Source organism: Cylas formicarius, unplaced genomic scaffold (assembly GCF_029955315.1).
Source record: "Cylas formicarius isolate icCylForm1 unplaced genomic scaffold, icCylForm1.1 PGA_scaffold_5__7_contigs__length_24384050, whole genome shotgun sequence".
Taxonomy (NCBI): Eukaryota; Metazoa; Arthropoda; class Insecta; order Coleoptera; family Brentidae; genus Cylas; species Cylas formicarius.
The window spans coordinates 4,343,924-4,358,538 of record NW_026844341.1 but is presented as its reverse complement, the minus strand read 5'-3'; positions in this window follow the sequence as shown (position 1 = coordinate 4,358,538).

Here is a 14,615-nt window from a genome sequence, read left to right as displayed (position 1 = left end):
CCAAGAGACAGCTCAAGCTGAAGCTAGTAGTCGACGTTGAGGCAGTCTTAATACGTCAGGTTCCTAAACTGCAGTGCACCTAAAAGCCGTGGGCTCCAGATTGGAGAAACGAATTGCAAGATAGGGCGGATGTAGCTATGTCTTTTTTAACAAAAATAATCCCTAATTTGCTTTCTGACTGTGTTTGGTACATGTACAAACAACATTAAATCATTACAGTGATGCCGTGCTCCATCTGAGAACTACAGCAGACAAAAGCTTTCCATCTTGGCAAAAGCCAGATCGAACTAGTGGGAAATAGTGTTTAGTTTTTCCTGCAATGTAATGACACGTCCTAAAGCGTTTCCAAATAAAGCGCTTAAGGAAGCAAGCAGATCTGCGGTGTTTAACAACATCCACTAGGAACGCTTTGTAGCGAGTAAAATGCTTCACCCATGCGAACTCTAAGTAATAACAAGCGTCGATGTGGTACTGTATCCAAGCCTTTGCAAAAGTCAAGCTGTGTAATGTCTACGGAATCAATATCTAGTTTCTTAAACATGTGGTTTGCTCGGATCTGCTAAAGCCATGCAGTGACGTGAAACTATCTAGGATTCCAACAATGATCCAGTGAATATACCAGAGTCCAAAAATTTTCTTAAAATAGCTGATGGAAGCTTCGCAATGGTGATGTTTAGTTCCGACTTGGTGCTCGATGGCAAAAGTTTGTAAACTGGTTACCTGCACCCCTGCATGTGTGCGATGGCTGGGTGGTGAATTAATCAAGCCCACGGATAGAATTAAAGTATGTTTTAATATTTACAAAACTTCTGGATTCCTCCTGCATCAGTTTTTGTTGAGTCGAACTTGCTAAAGTTTCGCTAATCAGCCTGTTGGTTTCTATGGAAAGCAACCTTAATTCTGTTATTAAGGCTTCTTCTCTATCAGACTCTGTGAACAAGTCTGTCATCCCTCATGACTCTAAAATTTCTTGGATTCCTTAAGATTCACAAACCATGATTACCTCTTTGACCTATTGTCAGCAACATCTATTGTAAAATCCTTTTTTAAAAAATTGTTTTTCAAAACCTATGACAAGAAAGCTCTCGACAGCTTGCATCTACAACCAAAATTAGGAAAGCGCTCCACTTAGACATTTAAACCCTATATATCTTAACATACGTTTTACCATTGAATTAGAATCTAATAATAACCATATTACTATCCGGCTCAAAAATCATCGGTTATCACTCTCTTCTTTACAGAGCCGTAAAAACATTTGAATCCGAGTCACTCAACCCAGAATTAAAAACACCGTACCTCAGCTCTTCTGTCTAACAATTTAGGATATTAAGCGTTCCACCACAAAATACACTTCACCACAACCTTGCAGTAGCGATGAGTCCGAAAGCAATTGCACACTTGCCACTGTTGTCCTTCCTTGCATTCAAAACATTACTGACAACATATCAAGAGTTCTTAGGAAATATAACGTCAATACCAGACATACCACTTGTCCAAAAATCTTTCAACATATTTGATCAAAGAATACATTAGACAAAATTAATAAGAACTGTTCAGATTTTCACGAAATTATATATATTCACATGACAATTGATTCGACAACACCGTGTCTATCCAATGTAATATTTACAAACTACCTGCTACTATATATACCGAAAAATGGCAATAAAACCTTAATTAATATTGTTGTGAGAATTTAAGTTTAATAATGGAGAAGTATTTAAATCTAATTGATCATTAAGCAATACCTTTGAATGTCTCATTTTTTTTATCTCCATGGCTACCAATAAATTTAATTTTCTACTTTTTGTGACTGAATGTAAAATATCAAAATTGTTGTCAAAAATGTGTTTTTCTGAGTTTAAGTGTGTAGCATAATTAGAATCTAGACTATTGTTCTTAAATGCTCTTTTATGTTCGTTAATGCGTTTCTCGTTTTTATAAAAATGTCCTATTGTGTTGTTAGTTCTGAAAGCTATTTTTAAACCACATTTTGACAAAGGTTTTGATTCTTTTTCACTGGGTTTTCCTATGCATGTAATTGTAATTGGTCGTGTTCTGTATTAGATTTCGGATAAATAGAGTTTACTGTTGTCTGGATTTGTTTTTTATTTATATTTTTTTTCGATAATGGACGGATTGTAGCCGTTGTTCAGTGCAATTTGTTTAATGATATTAAGTTCTTGGTTGTAATTTTCTGTTGGCAGTGGCGTATTAAGACTTCTGTGTATAAAAGAGTGAAATGCAGCCATTTTGTGTGTATAAGGGTGACTTGAGCTGTTATGTATGACTCTGTCATGACTGTCTTCCCTTTACCTGCACGTGTAAATATTATGTTATTTTCAGAAGCTTTGTTTTTGTTAGAGTTTACTAGTGACATTTGAGAAATTTCTTGGTGTTTGTTGTCATCTATTAATTGAGAGTTAATATCCTTAATTGCTAATTCAAAGTAACTAAACTAAACAGTCTAATTCTCTATTAATGTTCGAGTGCTGTAAGTTAAAGTTGAAACCTTTTTTCAGAATTCAAATTCATTTTTTGAAAATGTTGTGCCTGTTAAGTTTATGAACCTGTTGTAAAATTGGTCGGTATACTTTGTAATAACTGGCTTGCTGTTAGATATTTTTGTATTAGAAATTAATTTGTCTAACTTTAGTTTTTGTCTAAGAAACTTTTTATGAATGATAGATGAAATGTTTGTTCGAACTCTATAATCAAATGTTTCAAACTCTATGGGATTAAGTCTATGAGACAATTCAAAACGTATTACCTTTACATGAATGCTATTTGTATCTCATTTTTTATACTCGTGTCTTCGTTCTTCCTTCATCCATTTCATCTGGCCTTGGATCTGGGCTTTCCTTGCAGCGGGACTTCTGTTGTTTGTTTTTAATTTAGTAAACTTGGGAATAACCTTATTTTGTAGACATTTGTTAAAACAAACTAAATGTTTTGGGTACATATTCGGCAACGTAGAAGCAATTTGAAATAATAAATAAGAAAATAAATAAGAACTAAAAGTTCAGATTTTCACGAAATTATATATTATGACATGACGATTGTTTCGACAACACCGTGTCGTTATCCAACCAAAACCAAACGAAAACATTTGATAAAGACACGGTGTTGACGAAACATAATATATAATTATATATAATATATAACTCCGTGAAAATCTGAACTTTTAGTTCTTATTTATTTTGATAAATGGATTTTTATCAAGTAAAAGCCACCTCAGTTCAACAATAAATAAGAACTAAAGGTTCAGATTTTCACGAAATTATATATATTCACATGACAATTGTTTCAACAACACCGTGTCTTTATCAAATGTAATATTTACAAACTACCTGCTACTACATATTCCGGAAAATTAACAATAAAACCTTAAATAATGTTGTTGTGAGAATTTAAGTTTAATAATGGAGAAGTATTTAAATCTAATTGATCATTAAGCAATCAATACCTTTGAATGTCTCATTTTTTTATCTCCATGGCTTCCAATAAATTTAATTTTCTACTTTTTGTGACTGAATGTAAAATATCAAAATTGTTGTCAAAAATGTGTTTTTCTGAGTTTAAGTGTGTAGCATAATTAGAATCTAGACTATTGTTCTTAAATGCTCTTTTATGTTCGTTAATGCGTTTCTCGTTTTTAAAAAAATGTCCTATTGTGTTGTTAGTTCTGAAAGCTATTTTTAAACCACATTTTGACAAAGGTTTTGATTCTTTTTCACTGGGTTTTCCTATGCATATAATTGTAATTGGTGGTGTTCTGTATTAGATTTCGGATAAATAGAGTTTACTGTTGTCTGGATTTGTTTTTTATTTATAATTTTTTCGATAATGGACGGATTGTAGCCGTTGTTCAGTGCAATTTGTTTAATGATATTAAGTTCTTTGTTGTAATTTTCTGTTGGGAGTGGCGTATTAAGACTTCTGTGTATAAAAGAGTGAAATGCAGCCATTTTGTGTGTATAAGGGTGACTTGAGCTGTTATGTATGACTCTGTCCGAGTTAAGTTTAATAATGGAGAAGTATTTAAATCTAATTGATCATTAAGCAATACATTTGAATGTCTCATTTTTTTTATCTCCATGGCTTCCAATAAATTTAATTTTCTACTTTTTGTGACTGAATGTAAAATATCAAAATTGTCGTCAAAAATGTGTTTTTCTGTGTTTAAGTGTAAAGATTCTGTTAAGGGTTGAATAACATTTTTCGGTAACTTCATAATTTTTTTGTTTTGGGTTAACTTTTTATTTTCGCGCTGTGTATACAACACCCCCACCATACCCAACCTTGGTTAAGCCGCGCGAAAAGACAGACTTGCGTGAGCGTCCGTAGTGCGAACCACGAAAAAACAAGCTCTCTTTTGTGACCGGTTCGCGAGAACCCCGCGCTGTGTTGTGGTAAATACCACCCCCAACCCTCCAGAAAATACCCCTAAGAAGACCCGGCCGGGCAGACGACGACGCGGGAAACCATCAAGGTGGGTGATTAACCGTTTCGGGTGTTGTATGTCTTACCGTTTTCTTGCCGCTCTGTCTCGTTTAAATTTTGAGGGTGATTTACAACCACCTTCCCCCAACCCTTTACAGATTCTAATTAGCCTGTCACCAATAACTATTATTATAACTAACTATTATAACCTGTGGAAGTTTCTTCGAAAAAAATATGTTGATTATAACCACGCGAAGTAAATAAAACTTTCAGGTCGTAGAATTTCGTTATTTTTTTCTTAACCGAAATTGCGATTACGACCGGCTCGTCGTTTCGCCACCTAAACCATCCGGTAATTAGGCCATTAAGACATAAAAAAATAAAAGCTTCCCGTTACGCCCCGCAAACAAACAATAAACGGAAAAATAAAAGCCACCCCGTATCCATTTACATCGTTTTTTATTCGCCGGAGGAGACATTACGCGCCTGGTATGCTGCGATGGGGTCGGGGATGGAGGGTTGAGCGTTGGGCTAATTTTCGAAATGTGTTGGAGTCGCTTGACTGTTGAGGGTGGAGGAGCAAGATTTTTTTATTGCTCATACCGGAGCAATCGAAAAACATTTTAACGTTTTACTAGATTTAGTTGCATTCAAAACTCATTTTACTTGGCTGTAACTTTTTTGAGATATAAAGGCAAAAAAAAAGCAAATCTAGAGTTAGTAGCCAAGTTGTATAAAAGCCAAGCTATGTATAAAACAAAGAGTATCAATTTTCTGACATATAAGTCTACATAATATTTTTTTTTAAATAGAACACCCTGTATATTATATACGTGTTTAATAGAATATCTTATTTCAATTACAATGATGTAACAGACTATATATTTAAGTCCACTCGTTTTTGATAATTCGACAAAAATAGGAAATTTTTGTATAATTTCAAAGAGTGCCCCCCTGGCTGACAAATAAAAATATGTTTATGTTTGACATATTAGTAAACAACACTGATGGCTGAGTTATTGTCCAACTCATTATTGTTAAAATAGTTTTTCGCGAATTTAGCATCAGTGAAAGGAGTGATATGGTTCAAGTATCCTTTCTGAATAATGAAAATGCAACCGCAGCTTGTCGTCAGTATATTGGACTTTATCCAGAGCGCCGAGCTGCTTCAAAACCGATATTTCCAAGGCTGGCAAAGAAATTTGCAGGAAACGGTAACGCATTAAATGCTTAAAAGGTATATGGAATCATAATGTTTCAAATGAAAAAAATAAGACAAACATATTAGGATTCTATGAAGCACCTCCAGTTTCCTCTATTACTAAATTATATGAAGCGACTGGTATTTCTCTGGGATCAATCCACTCGGTTTTGAAAGAATACAAATAGAATGCATTTAAATTTCGTAAAACTCAAAAACTAAGTGCAGACCAAAGTCAAAGAAGGAAGCAGTTTTGTTTGGATTTTTTAAATAGACATAATGGGAATAATAATTTTTTGAAAACGTGGACTGATGAAAGTTCGTTCACTACAAGAAAGGGTTGTAACAGACAAAATACGTGATATTGGTTTTTAAATAATCCTAGCCAAATACACGAAATACCTAATCAATTAATGTATGGTGTGGTGTCATAGATGCGCATATTTTGGATCAGATATTTATTGATCAAAAGTTAACTGGCGATCATTATTTGCAACTCCTGGGTCACCAAATAGAACAATATATAGGAGATTTACCCCTAAATATATAAGCGATGCTTATATGGCAGCAAGACAGTGCCACTCCTCTCACATTGTTGTGCAAGTTAAAAATTTTCTTAAAATGGAATATCCCAGGGGTTGGATAGGGAACGGCAGAACTATGGAGTGGCCCGCGAACAGGCCCGACTTAATTTTAATGTATTTTTTCTTTTGGGGACATATAAAAAATCACGTGCACAGAACTCCTTGTACACATACGACCCAAGTTGAACAACTACATAAAACCACAACTGAGAAAATGTTTGGTAAACTTTAATATATAGAAAATTTTCACCTAATTTAAGCAGGCTTTTTAACCATTTAATGTTAAACCCCCAGCCAACCAGTACCAGTTAAGACATACACCTAAATGATCATCTAGTCCAATATAACTCACCAGCAATGCTAGTCAATGAAAGCAACATTTTCCAAAGAAAATTATTGGAAATGTGCAAGGTCTGAGCAGCAAAGAATAAATTATCCTGATTTTTATATAAGGAAATGAGAGATAAAAATATCAATCACATTTATAGTCAACGGTTTTGGTTGCCAGTGTTTTATTGCTGCCAGTTAGATTCGAGTCCTGTAGTCCCCGTCACCCATTACAACATTAGTCCTTGCCGTTTTGTTATTCCCTGTGGTCAAATACCAGTAATTTATACCTTGATCTTTGTATATGCGCATTTTTATGTATTTTGTATTTCAATTATACTCAGGCAATCGTCCAATTCTGTTGTTTTGTATGTAAATGTACGAGTCCCCTATTTTCACCCAAATTATCGCATATTAGTTGCATATGAATTTAGGACTTCCAAAAGTTGCTCTTTTTGTATTCAAATTCAAAATAAATATAATTTTCTTAAATATATTTATTAATTTCAGTTTTTAAACTTGATGACGGTGGTGCTTTGCAAAGCAGACGGCTGTGGTAGCTTGCGTTACCCAAGACAACAACACTGTTAATTTGAATATTTTTTAAAAGATTGTTTTGAAATCAATTTCGATTTGTATCCTCATGAAAATAAAAGCTAGATTCCTTAATATTCTTTGCCGACAACAGCCAGCAGTTTGTGACAAATCCGTCTTCTGCCCAGGGGGTATTATGATGATGTTTTCCTTTATTTGAAGGTGCTTTCGTCTGTCAGTTTTGAGTAGAATCAACCCATCCTTTGGATACAGTATCATTTGTGTCGAACATGTTTCATCATGGTTAATTATGGATCAATTGTTTAATCTATATCATCAAATCTCCAAGTGCGCAATCTGTGTGATTTCATTACTTGCCTTTTGTCTAGTTTTAGCTTTTTCAGTTTATCCAAGGTAGGAACAACTTTGCTTTGACAAAGACAAAACGTTTTTCTTCTTGTCTACTGTGAGTGGAAAATTACTACGTTTATTAATTTTCTTCAGTTCTCCACTATTAGTAACATTGTCAACACTCAAGAAATATATCAGAAAGGAAAAAATATACCTGGCTCACCCCTGCCTTGTCACTTATGTAAAAATAAATGTGTAGGTATTGTACGACCAAAAATATAGTGCATTTATTGCTTTGACGTTTTAAGTGTTTTACAGTACCTTAACCGCAAACTTTCGTAGGACCGTGGTAAAACCCAACTGATGTTCATTGTGCATTAAGTAAGTCCCGCATGAGATGGACCGTAACGAATATTTGTAGAAGCTTGAAATTTTTATTTGAAACGTAAATGGACCGTTTTAAATTTGATTAAGCATTGATGCTGCGGGGTATTATCGAATAAGTAGAAGCGTTTATTTTAACATGTATCGTTCTCAAGGGTTTAATCTAAATTGTTCGGAGGTATTTGACTTCCAGTAAGTACGTATTTATGTACCTTATTCGCAAGCTTTGACCCTGCGAGCCTGTTTTCACCGGATAGTTCAAAGAGTAAGGGTAAGTACCTGTACTCAATCTTACAGGTAAGTTTGAACATAATTATTTTTGTCTTGTGTGCCTATCGATTAACAACATTCTTCTTCTTGAATTTTTGTGGCTTCTATATAGTTCTTCGATTTGTAAACAACAGTCTTTTTTAAGGCTATGTTACTATTTACCTGACTGTGAAAAACAAGTAATTAATGAAGAAAATATTTATCGAGAACGATTAGTGGCGGAGTTGATCATTGATCTAGCTGACGACAGTAGCGATAGTGATGCTTTTTTAAGTGGCTGATACTTTAATATTATTATATTTAATATTATGTACCTTAATAATGATAATATGTAGAAATGTAATGAAAGAGAAAGTTATAAATTGGTCCATTGTACTAATTTTTTATGTACATATTTCAACAATTTCTCTTCGAAAATATTGAAAAAATACTTATATCCCACTGGTTAGTGTAGGTAGATAAATTCCTAGGACGGTCCTGGAATGGTTACGGGTAAGGGTCTGCTCGGCAGGGTGTTCTATAAAAGGCTGCGGTTTTAGAATAATAAAAAATAGGCAAAGTTAATCACGGGGGTCGGTTGTAAAAGCACTATATTTCTGGTGAAGCTATAATAGCATCGTTAAAGTTTTTTTGGGAAAGACCCGTCGAAAGCCACCACGATGAAAATTGAGACAGACTATACCAAGTGCATCGGGAGCGGGAAATTCAAATTCCAATTAAGCCAGTCCAATAAGTTCCACGTTTTGTTCAGGAATTCAGCAGCAGCGAAGGAGAAGAAAAATTTTGCGTGCTATGTACCAATAATTTTATTTTTATCTAGATTTTGTATATGTTATCAATTCCCGGATTGATTTTCCATTAGAAAATCAAATCGACGTTGTTTTTTTATCGGCGTTGTCGTTGCCGCCCTTATTCGTTATTCTAATCTCGGGATCCCCGTTTGATTTATTCGGTTGTCTCTTCCGCGGAAATTATAAAAAAACAACGATTTTAAATGTAAATAGGTATCGCTTTTCTCGACGAAAAGGGGGCAATATCGTTTCCCGCAAATCAGGAGGGGAAGGCCGTTCAGTTTCCAATCTATATTTCGCGATTTTTGGCAGACTTTCAAAAGATTGTCGTTAAATTGATTCGCGCCATTTCCCGGTGAATGCCGTTTTTTTTTCGTTTCGGCGGAATGTGGGGGGGGGGCGAATTTGGCACTGCGATATCTGAGATTTATGTACTCGAAGAAGCTGTCGATATCGACGTGTAAATCCGATCGGCTTATTTATTGCGATTCGGCAGTTTGGTCCGATCATTTTACAGTTTTCCCCAGACACGGGCTCTGGCGAACGAATTTCCTCTCGGTAATTTTCTGCCGAGAAGAAGGCTAAAACAACGGCGAAATTCTTTTGGAATAATGAAATGATGAACTTAATAATCATGTTGCTGATTCAAATATTTTACCTACCTCGCAATCTGGGTTAAGACCCTGCAAAACTACAAAAACAGCACTGCTTAATGTCACTGATGAAGTTTTCAGGGCTCAAGGTGTGTCAAGAATTACTACTTATACCTTAAATTCATTGTTCTGGAATTAGAAGTATAAGCGCCCAAAATATTCTTATATTCTTACCAGAATGCTGGCGATATGCAAATTTACTTGTCATTCTCGGTCTAATAAGTAGCTGTGTGTTTCAACAGCATAAATGAGTTTTTCAAAGAAACTACCACAGGCTACTGTAATACTTCTTACAAAACTTCGGGGTTCCTCCTGCGTCGGTTTTTCCACATTGAAGATATTAAACGTTCAAACATTCAAAACATCACTGACCATATATCAAAAGTTCTAAAGAAGTATGACGTCAAAAACCAGATTTACCAGTTGTCCAAAAATCTCTCAACATCTCCGGTCCGTCAAAGACAAAATTCCATTTGAGAAGCCAGGAGTTTACAGCATTCCATGCATATGCGGCAAAGAATACATTGGAGAAACCCGACGAAAAATATCAACTAGGCTCAAAGAACACGAAAGCACCTTACGATTAAGACAGATAAACTCATCAGCTGTTGCCGAACATACTCATGAAACCGGTCATAATATTTTACTTGATAAAACTAAAATTCTTGCATGTAATCAGTTCTTCTACCAACGAAAAATCCGAGAGTCTATAGAAATCTATAAACAAACCTAACAGTCTTAACCGCGACTCAGGTCACCACCTGTCACCAATATGGGAATCAGTCATCCGAGACGGTGTTTATACCCCTCATTAGTGCCCCACCCTCTCAAGCAATATATAAGCAGGTACAGAGTAAAATACGAGCCAGTTTCAGTTAAGCTCTGAAGAAGCCAACAGGATGATTGGCGAAACGTCAGCAATTTCGACTAAGCAAAAACCGACGCAGGAGGAATCCAGAAGTTTTGTAAATAGCAGCATAAATGAGTATCTTGAAGTGATTTGTAGAATCTCCAATTGATATTAAATGATTCCAAAACGCAGGTGGTTTTTTTTTGCTAATAAAAAAAGTAAATTATCGAGTATAATAATTTGAAACTTTTTAGAATGGTACCCCGCTTGATTTTGTCCACAAACGTCACAAACTTACTAGTCGTTCTTGGCGGTAAGCTGCTTTTTGATTCTCACTTGTCTTATTTACTGCAAAAAGTAAAGTGAAAGTACTTTACATATATAAAGACTACTTACCTACTGAGATTAGACTCAAATTTTGTGAATCTCTCATACTCTCTCTAAAACGGGAAGCCCAATGCAGCTACGGTTTGAGTAAATTTGATTGTATAACACCGGCGCTCAAGGATTCTATGTAAGGATGGTATGTAAAGCATCGATATCTCAATGATCGACTCCTCAGGGGGTGTGGTCAGGAAGTGTTGACTTTTAAGTTTTATCAAAAAGTATTTATTTATTCATCAAAATTAATGTTGTCCCCTTCAAATTAACCCCCCCTTCCAGATATGGCAACATTTTTTTCGAATCCTCGAAGCACTTCTGGTAAAGACTTTTTCTTATCTCCTCAATGGTTATAAAACCCTTTCCTTTCATGGGCTTCTTAAGTTCTGGGAACACAAAGAATTTGCAGGAGGCCATATCTTTTTTGACAAAAAGTTACTTTAAAGGTACGAAGGTACGTAATACCGTACGAACTTGTGCAAAGAACTCTTGATGTACTAAGCCGCGATAATCAAAGAAAACTTGAAATTTGATGGAACTTGTCGTGCTTTTTTCGGTCTTCGCGATTCTGGGTTCTTCCATTGGTTTCTACGTCATAATCAATCAACTAACTTATACTTTGTGTTTACACTTTATAACTTAAGTATTGTACTTTTATAATATATCTCTATTGTATATTTTTCTTTTGTACTACTGACGCGCCATTTGTCGTAAAGACTTTTTACGTAAAAAATTGCTAAATAAATCTATCTATCGATCTATCTAACCAATGATCCGTCCAAGTCAGCATGTCAAATAAACTCGTTAGTCAAATGCCGTTTACCGCACTTGTTGACTCACATGAGCGGAGCGGGTGTTTAATAAACGAGTGAGTTAAAAAGTTTACCGAAGTATTGCATACTATACTTCTTCTGCGACCGTTAATTATTGGGTACATTTTCGCAGAAACAACACGAATACATTCACTGACATGACCGTCAGAACTGGCAAACGTCAAGATTAAAGACATGTTAAATATCTCCGAAAACATCCGATTGCTCCCAAACCCTTGCGGTAAAATCCTGGAAATGTCCGAAGTGGCTCGCATTCATGGGAAACGAAACTGAAGTGGTAAAGTGACGCTTCCCGCACGCTAGATCGGTGAGTAATTAGCTATTTTACAGACGGGAGTAGAAAAATGTTTTTTTTATTACTATTATATTATTATATAGAGTGGAGAACCCCTCGTCAGCCTCACTGCCATACAAAACCACTGCGTATCTTCCGTGTAGTTGTTTATTTCTTTACTCCTCTCGCTTTTGAAAATTCCTTTTTATTTCAAGAAGAATTGAAAAAATCAGGTTCAGTGGAAAGTAGTTCTTGTCAGCTACCACCATCTTTCTGTGTAGAGGTGGGCACACCCATATAATAAAAAAGCTATAACTGGACATTATACAAAAAATGTTAAAAGCACAATATTCTCCATTCTCAAATTTGTAGGGGTTTCTGAAACTCATGTTTTAGGTATAGTAAGTGAAATTAGATAAATTGCGACTGGTACCGATTGGTTTAAATATATCCATGATGCTTCCCGTTTGATTTACGAATATTGGCTCAGATAATTAATTTTTGTATTGGAAAATTCGGGGACGAGTGGAAAAAAGTGATAATACCAAAAAAATTGCCAAGAATGAATGATATGAAAATTATAATTAACCATGGATACCATGGCAGCCAGTGGTGACATATTCAGTGCTGCAGTTGCGAGCAAATTCATATTTCTAGATTTTTTAAAAGTTTTTACACAATGTATCATAAAAAATTGTTAGGAATTGGTCAAAAGGTCTCAGAACAGCACAGGGTCTGTTATTATCGTACGCTATTTACACTTCCAACTTGAACACTGTAGCGCTTTGCAGATGACACACATATATATCTTTCAATCACTAAAGATAATATGTTCCCTGCTTGTCACGCGATTTGGAAAATGGCAAATCAATCTCATCGAAGCATTCCCAAATAAATGTTGTTTAATGATATTTGCTCCAAAAAATGACGTTTCTGGTATAAAAAACAACAGTGTTGTCATAATAGGGGATTGTACCTTAGAAATGAAAAACAATGTTAGAAATGTAGAAGTTATTTTCGATATTTCGATAATATTTGAGAAACAGATTTCAAATTGTGTTCACCGTGCATTCGTACAATAGTCCCCAGGTTCTGCCAATAAATACTTGCTTAACAGCCCAAAAGAACAAAATACAAAAAGTTCGAAATTCTTGTCTTCTTCTTATATACGGAATCCAAAGTTTTAAGGGGTTATCGTACAAATTTGGATAGATGAATTAGTTGAATACGGAGCATTTAGTTTGTGTTTATCATCGAATATTGTTTTACAAAACACCGGCATACTTGTATAATAGAATCAAATTAGGTTCTCATGCACATAATAGAAATATTGGTTTTAGAGGGCTAACATCACCATCTCCCCAGAGATCTTCCTTTTTTGATAGAAATTTTACATACAACATAGCATATATGCTCTATGAAACTTCTTGTTCATTATAAAAACCTCTTGCTTCAATAAAATTTAAACTTCTTATTTCTCAGTATTATTTTAACGGATAGTACAATAACTATTGATATTACTAGTGCAGTGTTATTAATTACATATTATAATATATTTTAGTTTTGATCTTCGCTGTTGAGTAGAGCAGGGCAAGATTTGGAAATAACGACGCTATTTTTTTCGAATTTTCTTTAGTTATGACTATAACAGACCCAGGAGGAACAAGATTGCTTTCCAAAAATCGTCGCTGAGCGGGGCAAGTTCATAGTACGTAGCGCGAAGCCGCTTTTTGTTTGAAAAAGAAGGCGCTTCGCGTGTCATTGTTCGAGAGGGACGCATTGTTTTTCCATCGTGCTCCTGCGGACCACTATGGCAATTTCGAAAAATAAATGTTATTACATTGTGTATACACCCTGTATAAAGGGTCTTTTACTTATCGTCGATTTTCAAAGTAACGACAAACTTTGATAAATATAAAAAATTGTACAAGTAATAACGATTTCCAATTATAATATTCCAAGTATCTCGCGCACCCTGTATGATAGACCTGAAACTCTCTCGCCTCACAATTTACGAAACTGTTTGGCTAAATTTTTACAAATTTTATAGTTTTTGATTAACCACTAATAATTTACCAACGAAAACGGCAATTTTCAGGGTCTTTTAGATATGTTTACCCATAATCGACACAAACTGTACATGATTAAAAAAAATCCGGAAATGGAGGTTATAGCCCTGGATCTCCCACGTTTCCTGGTCCAAGAATAGTAAATGGTTTTCGATAAAATAAGTTTTTTCTGTAACCATGCAGTGCGCCGTAATAATGAATGACGTCATCGCGTCTTGACAGCGATTTTAATATTGATTTTTTCAAATATCCCAAGCAGCGTATGTGATCGACGAAAACCGCAAATACAAAAATTGTAGCTCTTGATGCGGCCTATGACACTGCTTGAACCGATTAGCCATTATGATTTTTTATTTGGGGTTAATAATTTACCGTAAAAAAACAGTTTTCTAGATTTTTGCTTATAATTTCAAAGCCCTGCATATAATCGAGAAAATGTCTGAAATAAATGTTATTGCACAGGACCTTCTGCGTCTGCTGGTTAAAGATTTTTGCTGATCGGGTTAACGATTATAGGGAAAAACATATCTTTCTGGAAGCCAAAATTACCACAAAAAAAAATTCAAAATTTTTTAAAAAATACTGGTTAAACTTTGATTGCACCCAATTTCTATTGTTTAAATGTGGACACGGACCTTTACTTCCCTGCTGAATTTGAAATTTACGA